Source organism: Erpetoichthys calabaricus, chromosome 2 (genome assembly GCF_900747795.2).
Source record: "Erpetoichthys calabaricus chromosome 2, fErpCal1.3, whole genome shotgun sequence".
Taxonomy (NCBI): domain Eukaryota; kingdom Metazoa; phylum Chordata; class Cladistia; order Polypteriformes; family Polypteridae; genus Erpetoichthys; species Erpetoichthys calabaricus.
The window spans coordinates 89,781,016-89,795,476 of NC_041395.2; the positions used below are offsets into that span (position 1 = coordinate 89,781,016).

The following is a 14,461-nucleotide window of genomic DNA, read 5'->3' on the forward strand; positions in this document are numbered from 1 at the left end:
GGTGACAACAAGAAGGGTGCTTGGCGTGACATCTGGACAGAGGAAGGAGGAAAAAGAAATCTGGTGGTGGAATGGGGAAGTACAGGAGAGTATACAGAGGAAAAGGATGGCAAAGAAGAAGTGGGATAGTCAGACAGATGAAGAAAGTAGACAAGAGTACAAGGAGATAAGACATAAGGTGAAGAGAGAGGTGGCAAAGTAGTGCTGGGCAGTATGACCACAATTTTATATCACTGTATTTTTCAAAATTATACCGGTTTCACGGTACTCTACGGTATTTTTTTCCCATGCGTGAGTGGATGTTAACCACATCTTCCACTGCAATTACTGCAGAAGACTGGTTAAGAATAACCTATTCCACGGTCTTGAGAATTGTACAGTAAAACATTTTAATGTGCACACAAGTATTACCCTAGGTTCTTGTCTATAAGCCGGACTCGTGTATAAGCCGGAGACCAAAAATCATACGAATTTTTAAAATAAAATCGTATCATAGATAAGCCGGACTCATGGATAAGCCGAACATACTATAACCTATAACTAATAGAAGGGAGGGAGGTCAGTGGTCTCACTCGCACCCATTTAATTTCTTTAAGGGGGGAGAGAATGTGAGATATTGGCGTCTCTCTCATTCCCCGCATGGCGCGGTTGGAGCGGCCGGAGCGCGTTCTTTCTGCTCTGGGCGTCGCCGAGTCAACACGCGCGCGTAGCGGTCATTTAAATTGTGATTTTATATGTAAGCATATTTAAATATATATCGCGGATTTTTTTGCTGGTTCGCGGATTTCTGCGGACAATGGGTCTTTTAATTTCTGGTACATGCTTCCTCAGTTGGTTTGCCCAGTTGATTTCATACAAGGGACGCTATTGGCAGATGGCTGAGAAGCTAGATTACTTACTTTTCTCTCACTCTTGCGCTGACTATCTGTGATCCTGACGTATGGGGATTGAGCAATGTGGCTGTTCGCACACCTAGACGATACGGACGCTCGTCTAAAAATGCTGAAAGATTATCTTCACGTTGCTATTTTTTGTAAAGCTGATTCCTGAAAAGACATGCTGCACAGTGCTTTGCATACTTAAAAGCTCGAAGGGCACGTATTAATTTTTGACTGAAAAACAAACTCTCTCTCTCTCTTCCTGACGGAGGGGGTGTGAGCTGCCGCCTTCAACAGCTTTGTGCCGCGGTGCTTCGCATACCTAAAAGCCAAACAGCACCACTGATTTGTTTGCTAGAGATTGTTTTCTCTATCTATGTGACATTCTGTGCTCCTGACACACACACCTTTGAAGAGGAAGATATGTTTGCACTCTTTTAATTGTGAGACAGAACTGTCATCTCTGTCTTGTCATGGAGCACAGTTTAAACTTTTGAAAAAGAGACAAATGTTTGTTTGCAGTGTTTGAATAACGTTCCTGTCTCTCTACAACCTCCTGTGTTTCTGCGCAAATCTGTGACCCAAGCATGACAATATAAAAATAACCATATAAACATATGGTTTCTACTTTGCGGATTTTCTTATTTTGCGGGTGGCTCTGGAACGCAACCCCCGCGATGGAGGAGGGATTACTGTATAAGCCAGACTTATGTATAAGCCGATATTCTATTTTTTCATTTTCACAACTTTTTTCCTTAGATAAGCCGCGGCTTATAGACAAGAACTTAGGGTAATACAGTTTGCATGGCCCCATAAAGGGGCAGTTTTCAAGGGGGTGGCACTAATGAAGAGAAGGAATCACATTGCATGACAGTTGCAGTCAAAATATAGAACCATTTTATTTAACAAATTTTACAAACAACTTAGAACTATAATTTTGACAACATATTTTCAACCATCCAAAGAGTTGTCAAAAGTTGTATTGCACTGAACATGTCATAGAAAAGGAATAAATACAACTACACTTTCTGTTAATGATTAACAATCTCTGTCAACTGACACGTTAAAGTGACTTTATAAACAGCTTTACCCTCATTAAACTGCATAATATTTAAACTAATAAATAAAGTAAATGGTGCAACTTCCAATAATAATGCTATTACTTCAAGGCTTCAAAGCCCAGGTACATTACACAATATTCACCAAATAAAAATAAAATAAAACAAGTGCAACTTGGTGATGACATCTTTTCGAACTGAACCATTATATTGCAAATTGCATTAATATGGACCTTGCTTCAAGCTAAGCGATATGCATAATAAAACGGCAACTTGCATTTATAATGCTATTTGTGGTATAGTGGGTCCGCGGCTTCAAAAAAAAAAAAAATGGCCAGTTTTTACATCGTTAGCCGTGTCCGTCTCCATGGGCGTGATTGCACAACCATGGGGAGTTGATGAGGTAATTGGGGCAAGTCGCAAAACGGAGACATATATTTATGGGCCAGCAGGATAGGGGGAAGGAAAAAAGAGAAGATAGAACAGAAGGAGGTTAAAGAAGGGAAAAGACAGTCATGGGAGACGATCCAGACACCAGTAAGGAGAAGGCAGCATGAGCTAGGGCTCCGTGAGGGAGCACAGGCTGAGGTGCTCTAGGGGCTGCTTTGCCCCACTGACTAAGCATGTAGAGTGGGGCAAGCAAGATTTAACACCTCCCAATGGATCTGAGGGGCGACTGAGTAAGCGCCAAGAAAGACGGGAGGTGTGCCGACCTCAGACGGTCTGGCTGCGCAGTGTGGTGGCAGCCAAGATGGGGGGCAGCAGGAAAAGGCTCCACTGGCAAGATGAGTGATGGGTGAGCAGGGGAGACAGAAGGTGGTGGGCTGCAATCGGGTGAGCAGAGAGACTGCATTTTAACCTCTGTTTTAACAGATTTATTTATTATGGATTTTATCCCCACATTTCACTGGTTTTATGGATTTGCTATTTATTTGGGTACTGTATTTTTTTTTAACACTGCACAATGGACACTTTTGGTTTTTACTTTTGACTGTTTTTAATAAAAGCACTTGAGCACTTTCCACCATCCCCTGGCTTCAATGAGATTTGTCAGTTCATCTCGGTCATAACTGTCGATGGTGTTGGTTCAACAGACTCCCATGTGGGAAGAGGGAGTCTGCAGGGGACCGGCATCGTCACACTATTACACAGTACTCATGTACATTACACAGTATTCAAGAATTGAGGAAAAAAAAATTTAATAAGTGCTACTTGGCTTGCAGTATTATCCAGTAGTATAAAAACAGTATTCACACATTTGAACATAGCAATGGTCCACATCCGACCTTTTAAAACCAAAGTATCTCCAGACAACAGACATGACTCCTTTTTTCGGCAAAAGTTCATCTATGTCATCATGTTCAACTTTCCGAAACTGAAGCTGTAGCAGACAATAATGTTCTGTCCTTTATCACTGCTCAATACCTCCACTAACGCATGTACTCCGTTATACCGCGGTATAAGAAAAATCCAGATCATAACAAAATTAAAAAACAGTTTTCGGTATGAACCGGTATATCGCCCAGCACTATGGCAAAGACTAAAAAGAAAGGTGTATGATGAGTTTTATGGGAGGGTGGACACTAAGGAGGAAGAAAAGGAATTGTACTGATTGGCTAGACAGAGGGACTCAGCTGAGAAAGATGTGAAGTAGGTTAGGGTGATAAAAGATACAGATGGAAAGAGAGAGAGAAGGTTGGATGATGTGGCAATAGTGAATCAGGAAGTGCAACGGATTAGCAAGGAGGAAGTAAGGACAGCTATGAAGAGGATGAAGAATGGAAAGGCCGTTGGTCCAGATAACATACCTATGGAAGCAGGGAAGTGTTTAGGAGAGATAGCAGTGGAGTTTTTAACCACATTGTTTAAATGAATCTTGGAAAGTGAGAGGATGTCTGAGGAGTGGAAAAGAAGTGTACTGGTACCGATTTTTAAGAATAAGGGGGATGTGATGCACTGTAGTAACTACAGGGGGATAAAACTGATGAGCTACAGCATGAAGTTATGGGAAAGAGTAGTGGAAGCTAGGTTAAGAAGGGAGATGATGATTAGTGAAAAATTAGTATGGTTTCATACCAGGAAAGAGCACCACAGATGCAACATTTGCTCTGAGGGCGTTGATGGAGAGGTATAGAGAAAGCCAGAACGAATTGCATTGCATCTTTGTGGACCTGGAGAAAGCATATAACAGGTTGCCTCGACAGGAATTGTGGTATTGTATTTAGAGTGAGGAAGAGTATCAAGAGTTATCTGTGACAGACGAGTATCAGCAAGAGTGAAAGGGAAGGTCAACAAGACAGTAGTGAGACCAGCTACAGTGCATCCGGAAAGTATTCACAGCGCATCACTTTTTCCACATTTTGTTATGTTACAGCCTTATTCCAAAATGGATTAAATTCATTTTTTTCCTCAGAATTGTACACACAACACCCCATAATGACAATGTGAAAAAAGTTTACTTGAGGTTTTTGTAAATTTATTAAAAATAAAAAAATTGAGAAAGCACATGTACATAAGTATTCACAGCCTTTGCCATGAAGCTCGAAATTGAGCTCAGGTGCATCCTGTTTCCCCTGGTCATCCTTGAGATGTTTCTGCAGCTACATTGGAGTCCACCAATTGGTAAATTCAGTTGATTGGACATGATTTGGAAAGGCACACACCTGTCTATACAAGGTCCCACAGTTGACAGTTCATGTCAGAGCACAAACCAAGCATGAAGTCAAAGGAATTGTCTGTAGACCTCCGAGATAGGATTGATTCGACGCACAAATCAAATTCCGGCTGCTTTGAAGGTCCCAATGAGAACAGTGGCTTCCATCATCCGTAAGCGGAAGAAGTTCGAAAACCACCAGGACTCTTCCTAGAGCTGGCCGGCCATCTAAACTGAGCGATTGGGGGAGAAGGGCCTTAGTCAGGGAGGTGACCAAGAACCCGATGGTCACTCTGTCAGAGCTCCAGAGGTCCTCTGTGGAGAGAGGAGAACCTTTCAGAAGGACAGCCATCTCTGCAGCATCCACCAATCAGACCTGTATGGTAGAGTGGCCAGACGGAAGCTGCTCCTTAGTAAAAGGCACATGGCAGCCCGCCTGGAGTTTGCCAAAAGGCACCTGAAGGACTCTCGGACCATGAGAAAGAAAATTCTCTGGTCTGATGAGACAAAGATTGAACTCTTTGGTGTGAATGCCAGGTGTCACGTTTGGAGGAAACCAGGCACCGCTCATCACCAGGCCAACACCATCCCTACAGTGAAGCATGGTGGTGGCAGCATCCTGCTGTGGGGATGTTTTTCAGTGGCAGGGACTGGGAGACTAGTCAGGATAAAGGGAAAGATGACTGCAGCAATGTACAGAGACATCCTGGATGAAAACCTGCTCTAGAGCGCTCTTGACCTCTGACTGGGGCGACGGTTCATCTTTCAGCAGGACAACGACCCTAAGCACACAGCCAAGATATCAAAGGAGTGGCTTCAGGACAACTCTGTGAATGTCCTTGAGTGGCCCAGCCAGAGCCCAGACTTGAATCCGATTGAACATCTCTAGAGAGATCTTAAAATGGCTGTGCACCGACACTTCCCATCCAACCTGATGGAGCTTGAGAGATGCTGCAAAGAGGAATGGGCGAAACTGGCCAAGGATAGGTCTGCCAAGCTTGTGGCATCATATTCAAAAAGATTTGAGGCTGGAATTGCTGCCAAGGGTGCATCGACAAAGTATTGAGCAAAGGCTGTGAATACTTATGTACATGTGATTTCTCAGTTTTTTTATTTTTAATAAAAGATTTGAGGCTGGAATTGCTGCCAAGGGTGCATCGACAAAGTATTGAGCAAAGGCTGTGAATACTTATGTACATGTGATTTCTCAGTTTTTTTATTTTTAATAAATTTGCAAAAACCTCAAGTAAACTTTTTTCACGTTGTCATTATGGGGTGTTGTGTGTAGAATTCTGAGGAAAAAAAATGAATTTAATCCATTGTGGAATAAGGCTGTAACATAACAAAATGTGGAAAAAGTGATGCGCTGTGAATACTTTCTGGATGCACTGTATGTTATATGGGTTGGAGATGGTGGTACTGACCAAAAAACATATTACAAAGGTGGAGGTGGCAGAGTTAAAAGATGCTAAGATTTGTATTGGGAGTGGATAGGATTAGGAACAAATACATTAGAGGGTAAGCTCAGGTTGGCCGGTTTATGGAGAGTACAGATGCTGGGTACATTGGGAAAACGATGATAAGGATAGAGCTGCCAGGCAAGCGGAAGGTCTAAGAGAAGGTTTATGGATGTGGTGAGAGAAGACATGCAGGTGATGGGAGTAACAGAGCAAGATGAAGAGGACAGGAAGATATCCATATTACTAACCGAGAATGGTAAACCGGATGGCATGGACGCACGTACACGGCGATGGGACCATGAGACGTACTGCGCAGGCGCATACAGCTCAACTAATGGAAATAGCAAATAAAACAACCGCCATATTGTGAATGGCACTACTGCGGAGTGAAGTTAGGAATAATGTGCTGCTTGGGATTGTACAAACCGCTGAACGCTTTACACCAAATTCAAACACAATACAGCTCAACGATGCACACACGAGCCCACCTGAATAAGATCAATGAACGCAGGCGCCTACAACGCGCGTCAGAAGCTGCGGAAGCAAAGCAGGCACGGGTTAAGACACTACGGGGTCCGCAAAGTTCAATAAAAATAGTACGGAATATATAAGAGCACAACAATCAAAAAAAAAAATCAATCGTGTAAAAGCACATAGTACACACAAACCATGTGCTCTCAGCGTATAGAAAGCGTATAAGGACAATATGGAGAATAGAGACCCAAAGGCATTGGAGAGAAAAAAAGGCAGATAAGAGATTATGAAAGCAGTGGAATTCGAAAGGCTCAAACAAATGATGGCGCGATACACATGCAGACAAAGGTACACAATATGAAAGCAGTAAAATTCAAAAGTATTTTAGCGTCCCGCCCAGGTTGAGGGCTTTTTGGTTTTAAGTGCATCCACTATTAATGAACATTCATTAGGATTAATGAATATGATTTGCTGTCATTGTCATTCACTTAACTTCCCTGAAGAAACAACTGGCAATACAACTAATGAGTTTACACGTTTATTGTCAAAGGGGTCAGGTTAGACTGCCTCCTTTAGATGAATATCCTGAATATCTACGGATGTTTCTAACTAACAATGTACCCGAAAGTAAAAACATTATGGACTGCATTAGATCCTACAATAGTTCATTTGCTTTAGCATCTACCGGGGTAAATATCAGGCCACCAGCTGGCAATGGCCCATACTGCTTTCGCGTATGTGGACAAATATTACATCGGATTGGAACGATGCACCCTGAGCCAAATCACGAACGCAAATATGTACAGATCTACGTGTTAGATCCAGATGACGCAATCTATCAACGATTTTACTACAAATGTTGTGTATAAAGAAGTATTCCAATAGATCCTTCTAATGTGCCATGCTATGGGTTCTTTACTTCCTTTGTTCGTCATCTACACCTTTACACTCCAATATATCTCATACATTCATCAATGTATTTCGAGTTACCCAACCCCGGGGGTAGGCGAGCAAAGAAAGCAGGGGGCGGAGCCCCCTTGTGGAAAAAGATGATCCGCCGTGGCAACCCCTAACGGGAGCAGCCGAAAGAAGAAAAAGCAGTTATTGGCTAACTTTTCATGTACTACTTTATCAAAAGCTTTCTGAAAATTCAAGATAAATAATAACATATGCACCTCTTTTAACATAGATTTTTGTTGCGTTTGTATATTAGCAAAGCACAAACTCCCCCATCTGAACCCATATTGGCTATCTCCCAATACACCTGTGTTTAGCATGTGCTGCATGATATTTTCCTGAATTGCTTTAATTAATTTACCTGTGAATCGTGTTAAGTTTATTGGCCTACAGTTACTTGGGTCAGCCCGATCACCCTTTTGACACAATTGGATATTTGCTAGTATGCAGTCCTTGGGTATTTCCCCAGTGTGAATTCTCCAAAAAATGTGTGTCAGGGGTTTATATTATATATATATATATATATATATATATATATATATATATATATATATATATATATATACACAGTAATCCCTCCTCCATCGCGGGGGTTGCGTTCCAGAGCCACCCGCGAAATAGGAAAATCCGCGAAGTAGAAACCATATGTTTATATGGTTATTTTTAGAATGTCATGCTTGGGTCACAGATTTGCGCAGAAACACAGGAGGTTGTAGAGAGACAGGAACGTTATTCAAACACTGCAAACAAACATTTGTCTCTTTTTCAAAAGTTTAAACTGTGCTCCATGACAAGACAGAGATGACAGTTCTGTCTCACAATTAAAAGAATGCAAACATATCTTCCTTTTCAAAGGAGTGCAAAGCAAGCAGTCAAAAAAAAAAATCAATAGGGCTTTTTGGCTTTTAAGTATGCGAAGCACCGCCGGTACAAAGCTGTTGAAGGCGGCAGCTCACACCCCCTCTGTCAGGAGCAGGAAGAGAGAGAGAGAGAGAGAGAGAGAGAGAGATAGAGAGAGACAGATAAAAAAAATCAATACGTGCCCTTTGAGCTTTTAAGTATGCGAAGCTCCGTGCAGCATGTCCTTCAGGAAGCAGCTGCACACAGCCCCCCTGCTCACACCCCCCTACGTCAGCGAGAGAGAGAGAGAGAGAGAGAGAGACAGAGAAAGTAAGCTGGACAGCTTCTCAGCCATCTGCCAATAGCGTCCCTTGTATGAAATCAACTGGGCAAACCAACTGAGGAAGCATGTCCCAGAAATTAAAAGACCTATTGTCCGCAGAAACCCACGAAGCAGCGAAAAATCCGCGATATATATTTAAATATGCTTACATATAAAATCCGCGATGGAGTGAAGCCGCGAAAGGCGAAGCGCGATATAGCGAGGGATCACTGTACTCACTAATGTCATTAAGCACTTTTCAGGACACTCCCCCTACAATTTTCACATCAACAAGTTCTTCCTTACTTATTCCCTGTTACATGTTGGAGCTTATCAAGTTCTTCATATGTATAAACTAAATGCAATTTTAAAACCACTTGTGGAGCACAAGAACATAAGTATTCAGTGACTTTTTTTAACATAGTATGTTAAAGCACCAAAGCAGGATTTTGTATTTTGTAATAAATGATAGCATAGAATTGAGGGTGTAGAGGTGACTGAATCACTAGGGTCAAGTGCCCATAATACAACTCTCAGAGTTTTATAAGAGTGCAGATGGCAAAGACTTAAATTCTTAAGTTTAACTTTGGTAGGGCAAATTTTGAGAAGATGTGGTGAAGTCTAAGGAGGATAGATTGGGATAAGCTTGAGGTGAAGCCTGCTGTTCTGCCCAGGTTCGTAGGTGCCGAGTTTATAACTGAAGAGTCAAATGTAGACCTCGCGTGCCTTCTTGAGAGGCAAGACATTTATTAAATCCAGAAACATCATTGTTAATTTTTTAAAAGGCAACCTGTTAACAAATAGTGCCGTTCACTAATAACATTTTTCTACGGGGAAGACCAGTTAAATATAATTTTATGTATGATTAGAACTGCCTACATAAAAGAATTACCATGCAGTCAAATGTTTACTCACTTAATACTATGTTGAGAATGCTGTGGTATCAGCGATTAGTGGTTTCATCAACTACAACATAAATTTTATTACCACAAATCTTTCGAAGAACGGCGTCCATATGTTGTTCAAAGACACAGGGCAAATGAGTTTGACGAAGACTGCTCTCATTTTCTGCCAGCGTGCATCCTCATTTACAATGTTTAATAAAGAAAGGACATATTTTTTCGAGTGGTATGTCTGACTCGCATGAACACAAAGTCCTCCACAAACTGGCGTCTTGCATCCGACAATTTTGTTGTTTCCTCTGTTGTTACCTAAAGGGGAACACTTTTTGATCTTAATATCTCCTTGTTCTTGAGATGGGTTTTAGATTTGACATGGTTACTGCAAGTACATTTTCATATCCAGTCTATGGTATGCTGGCAAAACTTGCAGAAAAGTTCAGATTCGTAAAAGTCGCTGGGATATTGTTGTGCCATCAATTTTGCAGTTAAACTAAACCAGTGTTTTAGTTTTTTTGACGTAGTTAGGATATCCAATACTGCTCGCTTCGACATTTGTCTCATGCAGCTAGCTAATTCATGTGCCTTTAACGAGAAAATATATTGGAAACACACACATAGACAGAGAGAGGCATGAATGAATTTCTACGAAGAATTGCGTTTGCTTGAAAAACAACAAACTAGAAAATAGTATCTGAAAGATAGAACTACAGATTATTAAATCATTTAATTGATTGGGAGGTTTTGTAACAGTTACCCCTTCTGTCTCTAAATTCTGCACATTTCCATTTTTAGATCTAAAATCCGTTTTAATGTGTAAATTCCATGCTTCCGTCCGTGTTTTCCGCATTGCGGAAATCACAGAGCCCTATAAAGGTTAGCTTTTTTTTATTATTCAGTTTTATTCTCTCAGTCACGTTCACCCCGATCTGACACTGCAGTTTTCAAATAAAGATGTGCTATAGCAGAGGTGAACTCAGATGAGGACGAGGGTTCCACATCAGAGAAACAGAAGCTCTCGTCACAAGAAAAGTCCACTCACATATAAGAACAATGCAGGTGCACCAGGCGTAAAGGTGAAAGATGGCACCGTTTGGATGCAGCAACAGGTCGGACATCATCTGCCATGCAGTCTGCCCTACACCTGTCCTTCAAAAAAACAGCACAGCTTCTAGAGCTTGCCAAAGTATCATGCAAAGTCCTGTTTGTGATAAGGTTTTGTGATGGTCTTTAAATGCAAATCATGTATATGTTACTTATATAAAAGCCAGATCAAATATTATTTACCTATATTTATTTACTTATCTTTCTACAGCGTAAAGTCACAAGTAAACTGCAGAGCTTCCTCTGTTTGATTGACACAGGCATGCTCACAAAGTACCTGTGCACTGAAGTGACTTCAGCTGCAGGTGGAAGCTCCTGCCGCACCTTACACAACTGTGCTTGATCCCATTCATGAAAAGATCTCAATTGCCCCACGGTGAACAGACTTTCCGAGACTAAAGTCATAAAGCTTAAGAAACAGTTTCTGGGCAAAAGCAGAACCATAACAGTGGAATGGAGCGCTCCAAAAAAAACAAAAAAAAAAAAAAGCTAACCTTTACAAGTACCATAAATTTACACCAGCTGTTACAGACTCGAATGAAATGTATGTTGTTTATATTATAAAATATTAAGAATAAGAGCAGCTCACTTCTCAAAACAGAAGTGCCTGGGATCGAACCACAAACCTCTTGATTACAAGTCAGCAGCACTTACCGCTGAACCACCAAAGCAGTTGTATTAAGGACGTTTAAATGTCGCACCCTAACATGAGATCTTTTCTGCAGTTATAGTCTTGAATAAAAGCGCACTTGTTTTGTTATACTTGTACCTTTTGTGAAAGTGTTTATTTGATATCTGGACTTCAGGCTTCACACATTATACACTTCATGTCTACATTTTGTCAATTTTTACTAAAACATGAAAAATGTTTGTTTAAACAATGTGTTTACATTAGATTGTTGTACACACAAGAAATGCATGTATTCCAAATAATGATACATTTACCCTATACAACTCCCAGCAACTCACAAGCAGGTAAACAGACTTGAGCTGAGAGAACTTTCTGGCCTTTCTGCATTGGGGGGAGGGGGGGGGTTGGGTGATGGGATAGCAGGCTGCTTGTGTTGATCAACACATTTACAACACAAAAGACGCTGACAGAGAGGTGCGAACAGATTTAAGGTGGGCCGGGATTACGAATTTTTTTCATAGGCTTTGGTAATTCTAGTGTTAAAAGGAATGTAAAGTGCTATTTCATTTTTTTTTTTTTTTTGTTGTAGCTGTTACTACTTAGTCTTCTTCTTCTTTTGGCTGCTCCCATTAGGGGTCGCCACAGCGGATCATCTTCTTCCATATCTTTGTCTTCTGCATCTTGTTCTGTTACACCCATCACCTGCATGTCCACTCTCACCACATCCATAAACCTTCTCTTAGGCCTTCCTCTTTTTCTCTTCCCTGGCATCTCTATCATTAGCATCCTTCTCCCAATACACTCAGCACATGTCCAAACCAACGCAATCTCGCCTCTCTGACTTTGTCTTCCAACCGTACAACTTGAGCCGTTCCTCTAATGTACTCATTTCCAATCCTATCCATCCTGGTCACACCCAGTGCAAATCTTAGCATCTTTAACTCTGCTACCTCCAGCTCTGTCTCCTGCTTTCTGGTCAGTGCCACCGTCTCCAACCCATATAACATAGCTGGTCTCACTACCGTCCTGTAGACCTTCCCTTTCACTCTTGCTGATATCCTTCTGTCACAAATCACTCCTGACACTCTTCTCCACCCATTCCACCTTGCCTGCACTCTTTCACCTCTCTTCCACAATCCCCATTACTCTGTACTGTTGATCCCAAGTATTTAAACTCATCCACCTTCGCCAACTCTACTCCTTGCATCCTCACCATTCCACTGACCTCCCTCTCATTTACACACATGTATTCGGTCTTGTTCCTACTGACCTTCATTCCTCTCCTCTCTAGAGCATACCTCCAACTCTCCAGGGTCTCCTCAACCTGCTCCCAACTATCACTACAGATCACAATGTCATCAGCAAACATCATAGTCCACGGGGACTCCCGTCTAATCTCGTCTGTCAACCTGTCCACCGCCATTGCAAATAAGAAAGGGCTCAGAGCCGATCCCTGATGTAATCCCACCTCCAACTTGAATGCATCCGTCACTCCTACCGCAGACCTCACCACTGTTACACTCCCCTCGTACATATCCTGTACAACTCTTACGTACTTCTCTGCCACTCCCGACTTCCTCATAGAATACCACAACTCCTCTCGAGGCACCCTGTCATATGTTTTCTCCAGGTCCACAAAGACGCAATACAACTCCTTCTAGCCTTCTCTATACTTCTCCATCAACACCCTCAGAGCAAACATCACATCTGTGGTGCTCTTTCTTGGCATGAAACCATACTGCTGCTCACTAATCATCACCTCACTTCTTAACCTAGAAATCTGAATCAAGGAAAAATAAAACAGTGTAAAAAAATCAAAAAATATAAAATGTAATTTGTGAAAAAATAAAATGGATTCCATAGGGCCCTAAATTATCAACAGTCAGCATGGGATCAGAAGAGGGATGTTTCACTAACATGCTGGAAATCTGTGACAAAGCAACAAAATGGTATAAACAAAGTACAACATATAATTTATCTTGATTTTCAGAAAGCATTTGATAAGATGCCAGACAAGAAGTTAGACATCAAATAAAAGAATTGGGAGTTCAGTGTGATGTTTGTAGATGGATGCAGAATTGACTTAGACACAGGAAGCAGAAGGTTATGGTGTGAGGAACCTTATCAGAATTGGCTGATGTTATGAGTGGTGTTCATATGTGATTTGGATAGGAATATAAGTAAGAAGCTGGTTACGTTTGTAGGTGAAACCAAGATATGTGGATCAGCAGATAACTTGAAATCTGTTCAATAGTTACAGAAGGACTTGGACAGCATGCAGGCTGTGACATTTAATGCCAGTAAATGTAGGGTATTACACATAGGTTTGAATACACAATGGGAGGTTTGAAAAACGAGAGTACACCTTATGAGAAGGATTTAGGAGTCACAGTGGAGTCTACGCTATCAACCTTCAAACAGTGTTCAGTAGCCATTAAGAAGGCAAAAAGAATGTTAGGTTACAGTGCATCCGGAAAGTATTCACAGCGCATCACTTTTTCCACATTTTGTTATGTTACAGCCTTATTCCAAAATGGATTAAATTCATTTTTTTCCTCAAAATTCTACAAACAATACCCCATAATGACAACGTGAAAAAAGTTTACTTGAGGTTTTTGAAAAATTATTAAAAATAAAAAAAACTGAAAAATCACATGTACATAAGTATTTACAGCTTTTCCTCAATATTTTGTCGATGCACCTTTGGCAGCAATTACAGCCTCAAGTCTTTTTGAATATTATGCCACAAGCTTGGCACACCTATCCTTGGCCAGTTTCGCCCATTCCTCTTTGCAGCACCTCTCAAGCTCCATCAGGTTGGATGGGAAGTGTCGGTGCACAGCCATTTTAAGATCTCTCCAGAGATGTTCAAACGAATTCAAGTCTGGGCTCTGGCTGGGCCACTCAAGGACATTCACAGAGTTGTCCTGAAGCCACTCCTTTGATATCTTGGCTGTGTGCTTAGGGTCGTTGTCCTGCTGAAAGATGAACCGTCGCCCCAGTCTGAGGTCAAGAGCGCTCTGGAGCAGGTTTTCATCCAGGATGTCTCTGTACATTGATGCAGTCATCTTTCCTTTTATCCTGACTAGTCTCCCAGTTCCTGCCGCTGAAAAACATCCCCATAGCATTATGCTGCCACCACCATGCTTCACTGTACGGTTAGGGTGCCAGGTTTCCTCCAAATG

The 14,461-nt window shown here is 41.5% G+C and overlaps 1 protein-coding gene across 1 annotated transcript in view; it reads right to left on the minus strand.

Moving 5' to 3' along the window:
• The window catches only part of smg5 (SMG5 nonsense mediated mRNA decay factor), a 204,232-nt gene that overhangs the window by 175,956 nt on the left and 13,815 nt on the right, over positions 1 to 14,461 (minus strand). The window lies entirely within an intron of this gene.